The following is a 12326-nucleotide window of genomic DNA, read 5'->3' as shown; positions in this document are numbered from 1 at the left end:
AGGTTGAGCATTTTGCTCTTAATAGTTCCATATCCCTTCGGGGTGGTGTTATTGAGAAACACTTGATGGACTACCTACGTAAGTGTGGAGGTTAAGCCGCCTTCTATGAAAGACTGGGCTGTCTTTCTAGAGCACTTATTAGACCCAAGGAATGCGCATGGCTATAAAGCGCTTGTGATGTATCGCGGAGATTGCACGATCTTAAGGTAGGTATGTGTTGTGGGGGTCTCAACGGAACTCTGGTGAGTTCAAGAGTAATTCACTCACTAGATAGTAAGTTGTTGCCTCATTTCACTATGCATCAATTCAAATCGAAAGATATTGGTGCTTAAGTACTTTCCTTTCCTTACCCAGGAATTTCTTTTGCTTTTCTGAGCCTTTGTGGGGGATTGTAGGAGTTAAGGCTTGGAAAAGCCTTGGCTCATTTTCTTGTTTGTCCCACATTGCTTGTGGGAGGGATTTTCTCATGTTATATACTTCCTCCCTCCTTCCATATTGAGTTGTGACTAGAGATGCTTTTGTGGTTGGATGATATGTTGGGTTTGGGCTTGCTATCACACACGCGCGCGCCGCCCGCCCGGACCGGGCCAGGGCCATGGGCCATGGGCCATGGGCCATGGGCCTTGGGCCTTGGGCTTTGGGCTTTGGGGAATAAACTTAACTTAACTAAAGTTTTGGACCCGGGAGCTACGCGTATGTGGCCGTTGGAATTCTGTAACGTTTTACCGTTACAGTATTCATGGCAATCCCTAATTATCCGCCCATTGATTTCTGTCTTGATTACTATCCGTTTTTGGCTTGATTCTTCCCTATAAAATCAGAGCCATTCTGTTCAGTCAGAAATACACAAAACAACAAACACTCTTCTCTCCTTCTTCTCTTCTCTCTTCCTGGGTTTTCGTGCTATTCTCTAAAGCTTAGTTTGCTAGTGGTGGCATTCTGAGCTACTGTGTTAACCTTGGGGAGCATTCCGGCCAAGATCGATAACCACCAGTGTCGGGCCGTAATCGCTTTCAAGTCAGTGATCTCCTATCACGGCACAGTATTTGAAAGCTTATTTTCTGCCTTTGCGAACCGATTATTCCAACACTATACATTACCCAAGAAGTACTCCTGATGTACTTGGAATGAAAAAGGGAAAGTCACGTTAATTTTTTTAAAAAAAAAAAAAATTAAGGGAGGCGTCCACCATGGACGCCCCACCACTGGTGGAGGCGTCCATGGCAGGCGCTCCACCACATGGTGAGGCGCCTGCCATGGGCGCCTCCACCGGTGAGCGCCTGCCATGGACGCCTCCACCAGTGGTGGGGCGTCCATGGTGGACGCCTCACCATGTGGTGGAGCGCCTACCATGGGCGCCTCCACCGGTGGTGGGGCGTCCATGGTGGACGCCTCCCTATTTTTAAAAAAAAAAAAATTAAACGTGAAGAAAAATCAGGAGAGAAGGGGTGGTGCCGTGGTGGTGTGGCGCCTAGTTCTTCTTGCCGAAATCTTTATCGCCGGAATTTATGTCGCCGGAATTCATGTCGCCGGAATTTATGTCGCCGGAGATCTTAATTAGAAATCAGAGAGGGTGAAGAGAGTGAAAGAGAGTGGGAGAAAGTGAAGGTATTATAATACACAAATACACATATATGTATTTATACAGGGCGTTAGTAGAATATTTTAGGGCGGTGTTTAGCAAATGAGCTTTTTTTTCGCCTAAATGTAAAATTAGAATTTTTTTTTTGAAAATCGAGAAATTTTGCATTAAGTAAAAACAGAAGTACAACCTAACGCTAATACAACTAAAAAAATAAAGAAATTAAACTGAGCTTTACTCGCTCTTACATAACAATTACAATAATATAAAAAATTTAAACTTGGATAAAACTGCTCGATCTGGAGGTATGTGTTGTTAGATAATTGTAGTGAGGCTCTTTTGATGCATGGTGGATGACAATCGCCAAAAACCTGATAAAAGGAGTGGAGTGTTTTACAGTCGGGGTAACAAAGTAACAATGAGATTAGGAACTCGTCACAAGACTAATCCCAGTGACTTTCGGTCTCATGGAATTCTTAGATTGCGATTCCTGGAAGAGTCACAATACTTTATGACTCAATATCGGCCTCTTGAATGGGTATTTCAAGCTTCTCCTTTGAGAAGAATCTCAAATAAGATTAGAATATTAGGTACACTAACATTTCACTATCAAATTAAAGTTCCAATAATAAATAATTATGTATTATAGTTGTATTGTATAATATTAGTCTTATATGTACGCGATTCATGCGGAAACAAATAAAAATATTTTGATATATACTACCTCCGTTTCCTAAAGATCTTCCTTGTTACTGTTACTACATATACCAAGGATCATCCATTTGTGTGGGGTATGGGGTGGGTAAGGTAGGAGAGAGAAAGGGGTTAAGATAGATAAACACATAAAAAGGGTTAAAGTAGGAGAGAAAGAGAGTAAAATTGAATAAATAATGTAACGGTGGACCATATGATAGGGACATGAGAGGGTAAAAAGGAAAAAAAAATTCTAAATAAGGAATAATGTAAAAAGAGGGAAGATCTTTTGGAAACGCACTTAAACGGAAAGAGGGAAAATCTTTAGGTAACGGAGGGAGTATCAAAATTGGAGAAGTTGTAATTCTAGTTCGTCAAATACTATATTTATTTTTCTTTATTTGTAAATCCAAAAATTATCAAGTTATAGTTGTTTTTTAGTTGGAGGTATGGGTGGTCAACAAGTCCTCTCTTCCAATATACTACCTCCATTCTTTTTCTATTCCAACACTGGGTTTGGGCATAATTTTTAAAGAAGTGAAAAAAGTGAGTAGTTTAGCACAAAAATACCCCTTTAATGAACTAGAGTAGGAGATAAATCAATCTTTAACAAAGTAAAAGCAACCTTATAAGGTAAAATGAGTAATTAATTATGGTTTTAGTAAGATAACGTAAGGGTAACATTGTCAACTAAAGTTGCTTCTTTAACTAAAAGTGGAATTATTGAAATAGATGTGAAACTACATAAAGTAGTAATTGTTGCAATAAAAAAACGAAAAAAGTATAATAGAGATGTAATTAGCTAATACAAGCCCTAATCAGCTTTACCATTTGAGGTCATGTATAAAAAACATAAATTCTTAATTGTAACTATTATACCATAACTTATCGGTGTAACGATCCACTAAAATCAAAATTTTAAATCAAAGTATATCTTCATCTCTCACTCTATCCTCCAATGTTGTCGGTCTCTCTCGTCTTCCACTTTCCTCAAAGAATTACACCTTCTCAACATCATCATCAATAGGAAATTCTTCTGTAGCACTAATTTTGATTGTGATGGAGTAATCTTATGATCTGAAGATTAGCATCGTCGTAGTTTATCGATCCATCTTAACTTCATCCACTGAAAAAACCAGAAGAAAAAATTTTATTTGTTGAACAAATTCTTGAGATTCTCTTCATAAATACCTTTTCTGTTTGTGAATGTCGTCACATTCGAGTATACAAATCTTCTTTAATCTTTAGTCATTTTCTTCACTGTCATTTTACTTAGTGTTGCTACTCGTTGACAGGCCGTCCCAAGCGTTACAGAGGCCCTGTACGACTACCATTAAACGAAGCCTGAGTCGGTGAACATGAACTACTACTTAATAACAACTCGTTTTTAGGTCTGCCGAGGTAATTATAGTTTTTTATTTATTAACATTTTACTTCATAAATATAACACCAGATATTACTTGGTTGGTTATGGGATCAAATTTTATAAGATGCAATTTCTTTTTTTTTTATTATTATATGCGTGTTTATATAAAGTAAACACACTGAGAGATAGCACCATGTGACATAGATCCTTGCTTAGAAACACCTTTTAATAATATAGATATGTTGTTAAAGTTATCATTCATAATACAATGATTTTGAGTTCTATTTTTAACCTTCTAATAACGAATGATAAAGCAATATTGAGAAAGGAAATAAAAAGGTGGTAAAGGGTCGTGAAGGATTCGAACTCCTAACTTCACAGTAACTAAAAAATATGCCAACAATACAAACTAATTTCTTAACCACTCAAACAAATATAACTTTACACATACTTATTATAACAATTAATAGATATAAACTTAATTTGGAGCTCTCATTTTCCCGAGGCCCTGTGGCGAGTCACATGATGCACATGTACATGGCCGGGCTTGCTCGTTGAATACTGGTCAGTCATGAATGACAATGACATCTATCGACACTAAAGACGATGTCATTTCCTTCTTTTGCTGACTTCAAATGCATGTTGTCATCTCCACCATCCAATGAAAAGGTGAAGGCGTATGATTCTTGATGGCTACAACGATGAGTGGTTAGGGTTTGAATTAGGGTTGTCATCTTCTCGTCGCAATAGTAAGTAGGCACAACTATTGTTGTTCGCCTGTCCGGTGAGATATTGAGCTGCAAGCGCCAGCGCCTACTGTACGCATGATTTTATTTCGCCTATGCGATATGATAGCATATTTGACTGTTGTATTAAAAAGATTTTGAAGTTGCCAATAAGCCTTTAGAGTATGACTGATAAACCTGATTGAATACTGAGAAACCTTAGGGATATTTTAGGGTTTATACAATGTAGATTTCCCCATTATAATTCATTAATGGTCATGAACTAAAAAATTGAGTTCGGAGGTGATGGTACGTACATGGCCATAAACCACGTTCGCCTATTGACGACCTCTACTAAATATCGACACAAGTTTTATGCAAAAGAATAATATTTTCAAGCACCCTAAAAATATTAGCCTAGGTTGGTTATTAAACACATCAAAATGACTATTTTGCAGGGACAAGTTATTAAGCAATCAAAATTACAGAATTCCTCATAGGTTATCCAGATTATTTGATTAATGTTAGAACATTTTCTTAGGTCTTAATTAGCAATAATATGTTGGTGATGAAAAATAAGCAGGACAATCATAAAAATATATAAGAAAAATTAAAAAAGGAATATATGTTAGAATATACAAAAGAACGGTTTTTTTACTAGAGATCTACATCATGAAAAAAACATTAGTAACTTTAATTAATAGTTAAGAGAAATTTATTCGAGGACTCTCAGGGATATACCGGTGTGGCTTGGGTATGAGGGAATAACAACCTTAAGGAGGAATAAGTGTGAAGCCTTTCAACGAAAACTTGTGAAAATCGATCAAAGTATTTGTGTTTTGTGTGTTTGTGAATATGCATTTTTGTATGTGTAAGTATGAGAGTGTGAGAGATCATAAGTATTTGGGTGCAAAGAACGTGTAAATGGTCTTTTTAGATCCGAACAGCTATGACCTATTTATACAAAAATATAAAAGAAATAGAAGAGTAACTTGTGCGTCGCGCAAAGAGTGTGTTGCGCGTATGTCTTTGCGTGACGCGCAAGTCCATCTGGCAGGCGCAGATTGGTGCGTCCCAGCCAACGCAACGAGCACACGTCTAGACGCACATCCAATTTGGACACTTTTCACTTGACGCGTCTTTGAACGTTTTTCTTTTCTCTCCTTGAACTCCGGAAATCAACTTTTACAAGATAAAATTTAATTTCAATTTCAAAAAAATCTTTCAAAATATTTATTTCTGAAAATATTTATTAAAATAATAGATAAATACAATTAATTATCATGAATAATTAATTGGGCTTTCTTAGAGGATTAAGATCAAAATACAATTAATTATCATGAATAATTAATTGGCCTTTAAAATACGACTTTGGATCATTATTGCAGATAAATAAGCTTTATAGTTTAAAAACAGTTTTGGGGACGACTCTTTGCACTATTCTTCCCTTGGATCGGACCAATTAAAATTGTGTATGTTTCATCATGTGGGCCCTTGAATGGGAGACACGATTATGTGTCTACACCTAGTGTTCGCCGGAGGGAGTCACAACCTCGTGGGGAAGTAGGGAGTGAAGGGGAGGCAAAGCACGAAGAAAGAAGTCTAAATGATACATATTTGGTAAAAAATGATTGTAGACACTAAAAATTTATTAGTGTTTTACAATTAAAATAAATTAATTATTATTGAGCTAAAATAAATATGATTAGCTCAATTTAATTAATTTAGCTTACTCAAATAAGATATCCAAATTAAATTAAATACATATAATTTGGGTTCTAAAATATTTGGGCTAACCCACATTACTAGTCCGAATAAGATGGTCAAATGGCAAAGGTAAAAAGCCTTTCAAGTCATAAACGGGCCCAAACCCATAAACTACCAAGTCCATGAAGGGATTTTCATTCCCTATAAATAGACCTCACATCTCTCAGTTGGGGGGACGGAAAAATCATTATTCTCAAGAGCTCACAAAATTCTCTTAGAATTCTATCTGCAATTAGTCAATAAGCACATCAAACCTGTGCCGACTGTTCAGATACACTCAAACATATTCGACTGAGATTCAAGCTCTGTCAGTCGTCATTCGAATATACCCAAACAAAATTCAAACTCAGGTTGACGTCGACAAAACGTCATCCCACACTCAAACTCAGGTTGACGTTGACAACAGGTCAGTCTACATTCAACTCCACGTCGACACCAACACGTGTCACTCTCAAGTTACAGAACAGAATCAGAGGACTTAGTTTATTTTCATTATAAACTGTTTACAGAGATTTGTACTCAATATATATATTGAAATATAATAATATTTTTGTTAGTTTGTTTCCTGCCTAGTATATTTTGACTCAAAATTTTGAGTATACAATGATATAAGTTTGGTGAAAAATGATATAAAAGTAAACCAAACTAATATCATGCCAGTCAGGTTTCGAGGCGAGATAAGAGAGAAAGAGATAATAATGATTCAAGTTTGATGAAAACGGCATATAAAGTGAGTAACAGTTTCATCATTCCTCTTACAAATGATTGTAATAATGATAAAGTATATAAAGAGTTGAAAAATGATGACGAAATAAGAAAAAATAATATAAGTTTTCTGAAAAATGACATAAATTTGAGCAATAATGGTATCATTTCTATTAGAAATGATATTAATTTTTGTAATAATGATAAAGTATAGAAAGTGTTGAATGATGAATTAAATAAGAATAGATGATACAAGTTTGCTCAAAATAACATAAAAGAGATTAATAGTGATATCATTTCTCTTATAAAATGATATTAGTTTTGTTTAATAGTAATAATAAGATATATAAAGAGTTAAAAATGATAATAATGTTAGGAAATAGGGTATTGTAGTTTGATTAATGCGGAACAGAAAATCAATGAAATAGTAAAGGTGAGAAAACAATAAAGATGAACAAACAAAGAACACAAGGATTTACATGGTTTAGTCAAATTTGACCTACGTCCACGAGTGGGGGATTAGAGCTTCTTCACTATAATGGAGAAAATCAGAAAGAATAATACATAGAGTCTTAAATCTAGAGGCTAAAAGTGTTTCATAAGTTGTGTCAATAATAATGAACACCAAGAGCCCTTTTATAATCATAATGAACCCGTACAAACCCTAAAAGATAACTCAAAAACGAAAAAACATCGAAAAACGTGTTCAGCGAACTAAACCGCGCAACGCCCGACCGGGTCGGGCGAAATCCGTCCGGTCGGACCCGGGACGAAACAGTTTCGTCAGTTCTTCGTAAACCAGTCATAACTTTCTTGTTTCTCATCGAAATTGGGCATATGACATGTCGTTGGAAAGCTCTTTAAATAAGCTATCACCTCCGATTTGAATCACAACAAAATCATTTATAAATTGAGAGATATGTGCATTAAAAGTTAGCCTTATGCCATTCACAAGATTTCAAGTCATAATTAACAAATAAAATAAGGGATAATGATACAGGTTTGCTGAAAAATGACATAAAAGTGAATAATAATGATATCAATTAGTGTAATAATAATAGTCTATATAAAGAGTTGAAAAACAATAGAAGTAGGGGAAATGATAAAAGTTTGCTGAAAAATTACGGTAATAATGATATGAAATATACCAATAAAGACATGAAAGAATTTTATAAATGACATGATGACTCCGATTTAAAAATGGCACGAATTAGATTTGAAAATGACACGACGTTGCTCCAAAATGATATTAAATACACCAATGATATGAAAGAGTTTTATATTGACCAAAATAGTTATATTAGTTCTCACATGTGAAATGGTGTTACATAATAAGTTATGGTATACTTATAAAAAAAAAAAAGTTATGATATAATATGTTATACCCAAGACGCACTCATGTATCAAAATGGTTGGGTACTTACAAATAAAACTCTAATTTTGAATGTAACTATTGAAAAAATTTGGTATTAGTTAATTTTTATTTTCAATGCTAATAGAGTTAATTAATGTTCAATAAATTTATTAGAATTCCGATCAATTGCAACATTTATTAAATTTTGATATGTTTAAGAGGAAACTTTAGATTTGAAAAATATTTTTGTGGCTTTTACTTTAATGTATAGTATGGATTGTAGCCGTATTCTAGAATTAGAATAAAAATGTAATATTATTTTAATAATAATCGTGGTATCAGAAAAATCAAAATTTTATTAGTATTATAAGACAGCCAAAATCCTCATTTTGGAGAAAAGTTTATGTGGTGCAAGCCTCCATTTAGGTGGGTGAAGGTATCTTGTTTTTCTTCCCAAACTATCTCAGAATGATAGACTTCCTCATCGATAGCTGTTTGATTCAGCAAATACAAGAGGGTTGCGCTGTATTGCTCGATCTGGTTCATTGTAGTTTTTTCGAAGACGAATTTGATTTAATCTTGTTTGATTGTATCTTGTTTTTCTTTAATATCTATTGTAGATGTCGTTTGGCCTTCAATTAATGAAATTTCTCCTTCAAAAAAAAAAATTTAGGTGGGTGAAGGTTAACGTTAACGCACATGTGCTTGATGGTTGTCGTGTGGTACTGTGCCGATAAAGGCAGTTTGGTGGTTGTTGTTGTGAAGAACTCAATGCTCGTGGCTAGGGGTGTGCAGTTTCAGACCGGACTGGTAAAGAAAAGCGGTCCCGATCCTCAAAATTTTGAAATTCAAATTTTAGATCCTGTTCGGTCCAAAATCAGATTTTTTCTATCCGAACCGGAAAAATCAATTACTTTATAAATGTTTTTTGATACAAAAGTTTCATTAAATTTTCAACCAACTCATTACCGATTTTATAACTTTAAGATAATTATGTATGGTTTGTAAGTCATGTGAACTCTGGGAACTCTTTATTTATTTTTTTATTATGGAGTCTAATCGTATTTTATATTATGGACTATGGTTGGAATTTATATTAGTGTGAATATAGACTATAGTGTATGAAAGAAGATGAGATTATATTAATTATTATTAATACGAAGGTATTATTTTTTTATTTTTTTTTGATAAGGAGAACAAGCTTAGACTAACACCCTAGTCCGGGGGCCAGCCTAAAACATCCTTTCGGATGATAAGGGAGAAATCCATACAATAAGGAGGAAACCAATATAACAAGGAAGGGAAGTCATGCGCCTTCCTAGCCATGAAATCAGCAGCTTTGTTAGCTTCACGAAAGCAGTGACGAAACTCGCACACTTGGAACCGTAGAGCATCCATACCTGCATCTTTAACAATGTTAGAAATCTCCCACGGAATACGCCAAGAATTTTTCATAGAATTGATGACCCCTAAATTATCGCCTTCTACAATGAGCTGAGAGATATTAAGGAAAGAGGCTCCCTTAATGCCTTCACTAAGAGCCCAAGCCTCAGCTTGGATAATAAAAACGTGAGACCCAAAGACTTAGCACCAGCTAGAAGAACTTCTCCAGCACTATTTCTAATCACAAAGCCCAAAGAGGCATTACCATTACTAAGTTTCGAACCATCAAAATTTAGCTTGCAAAAATTGGGAGGAGGGGGGACCAGATGAGATTAGTTCCCGCTCGAGAAATGGGGGGAGGATTATTCTTGAGAGAGGAAGAAGAAGTAGAGGATGAGTCGCCTACATCAAGGTCCACTCTAGACCACTGAACAAAAAAACTATTAATTTCGAAACTAGCACGACGAGGGGAAATGCCTTCATCATTAAAAACCACTCTATTTATAAAGAACCAGATAAACCACCACACAAAAGAAAACTTTTTGATTACTTCCAAAGAGTCAGAATGACAATAATCTAACCAATAGCGAAAAAAAATTGACTAGAAAAGTTAATCTCTGAGGGAGATTTGGCCAAGCACCATTTTCATGAAGCATTCAAAAACATCTAAAGTGAAGGGACATTCAAAACAAAGGTGAGAAAGAGATTCAGGAGCATTACTACATAAAACACATTGTTGAGGAAGAAAAACCTTACACTTTTCAAGTCTATCCTTTGTAGGAAGACCATCATGACAAGCTTTCCATAGAAATTTTTTTATTTTGGGAGGAACATGAAGCTTCCAAAGCCAAGCAAATTCAACTTTTTCAAAGTTCGGGTTATGAAGACCCTGAGCCAAAATGGACCCTGACTTGACTGAATACTCCCCATCAGCTGTCAGACCCCACACAAGAGAATCAGGCTGAGGATTAGAAGGAAGGAAAGAAGAACAAATAATTGAAGCTATATGGGGAGGGACAAGAGAAGCAATTTTCTCCGATCCCAAAGCCCATGATCATCAATAACATCACTCACTTTCAAGTGCTCCGACTCATAAGTGGGATAATAATTTTTCTAAGAGGGTATTGGAAGATCCAATTATCATCCCAAAATTTGATCTCTGTTCCGTCCCCTACTTGCCATCTCAATCCCTGCCTAAACAGGGGTCTAAGGGATATAAGTTTTTTCCACTGCCAAGAGGCTACTGAAGAACTTTATGAGATAGAATATCCTGACTTTTACTATACTTTTTCTGAACTAAATTTACCCAAAGATTGTCTTTTTGTTTAACAATTTTCCAAAGAAGTTTCATTTGAAGAGCAATATTATTAACATCTGCCTTTCGAATTCCTAAGCCCCCATATTACTTTGGCAAACAAATTTTATCCCAACCTATCAAATTAGCTGTTTTATTTAGATTATCTTTATTCCAAAAGAAATTCCTATAGGTTTTATCTAAACTTGAAAGGATTTGATTGGGAAGATAAAAACTTTGCATCTGGTAATTGGCTTTAGTAGCCAAATTAGCTTGAATTAAAACCATTCTACCAGTCTGCGAAAGAGAGTTGGCTTTCCATTTAGGGAGTTGATTAACAGCCATACTATATACTTTTCCAAAAGTTTCTTTAGTAACCCTTGAATCTATAAGTGGACAACCCAAATAATCCCCTAAATTGGAAGTTTCACTCATGCCTAAAATTCTAGCAAAATTAGCTTTAGCAATATTTGAAACATTAGGGGAACATTGGAAAGCAGACTTATGAAAATTGACTAACTGGCCTGACATTGAACAATATTTATCCAAAATGGCCTTAATAGTGGAGCAACTATGGTCTGTTGCCTTGGCAAATATCATTGTATCATCTGCAAAAGTAAGAAATGGGATTCTCACTCCGGATTTACCTATAGAGACTCCAATAGATTTATCTTTTTGCAAATTTGCAAAAGAGAGTTGTCTAGCAAGCAACTCAGCACAAAGAATAAAAAGATACGGGGATAGAGGGTCACCTTGGCGGATGCCTCTCGAAGGGAAAAATCTATCCCCTGGGACGCCATTAACTAGAATTGAGAAAGACGGAGTAGAAATACAGGTTTTAATCCACGCAATCCATTGAGGACAGAAACCCAACTTTCTAAGAGAGACTAAAATATAGTCCCATTCTAGTCTATCATATGCTTTTTCCATATCTAACTTGATTGCGATCCAACCCTCTGAACTTGATTTTTTACTAAAAGAATGAAAAACCTCATGCGCTATTAAAATATTGTCCTGAATGAGGCGCTCAGGAACAAAGGCACCTTGGAGGGGATGGATAAGCTTCCCCATAACCAATTTAAGGCGATTGCAAATAACTTTTGAAATTATCTTATAAATGGTAGAACACAAACTAATTGGACGAAAATGATTTGCATTTGAGGGGTTATCAATCTTCGGGATTAGAGCAAGGAAAGTGTGATTGATCTCTTTCAAAATATTTTCAGAGTGGAAAAAAGCTTTGACCGCTCTTACTACCGAATTGCCCACAAGGGTCCAATATTTCTGAAAAAAGAACGGTGGAAAGCCGTCTGGGCCTGGGGATTTGTCAGGAGCAAGATAAAAAGTTGCAGCTTTGATCTCCTCAACTGACACTATATCTGTGAGAAGGAAATTGTCTTCCGGGGAAATAATAGGAGAAAGGAGGGAAAAATCCACTTCTTCATCAAAATAACAAT

The sequence above is a fragment of the Beta vulgaris genome, chromosome 4, assembly GCF_026745355.1.
Source record: "Beta vulgaris subsp. vulgaris cultivar EL10 chromosome 4, EL10.2, whole genome shotgun sequence".
Taxonomy (NCBI): domain Eukaryota; kingdom Viridiplantae; phylum Streptophyta; class Magnoliopsida; order Caryophyllales; family Amaranthaceae; genus Beta; species Beta vulgaris.
The sequence above is the reverse complement of the archived record's forward strand: the minus strand, read 5'-3'. Positions refer to the sequence as shown.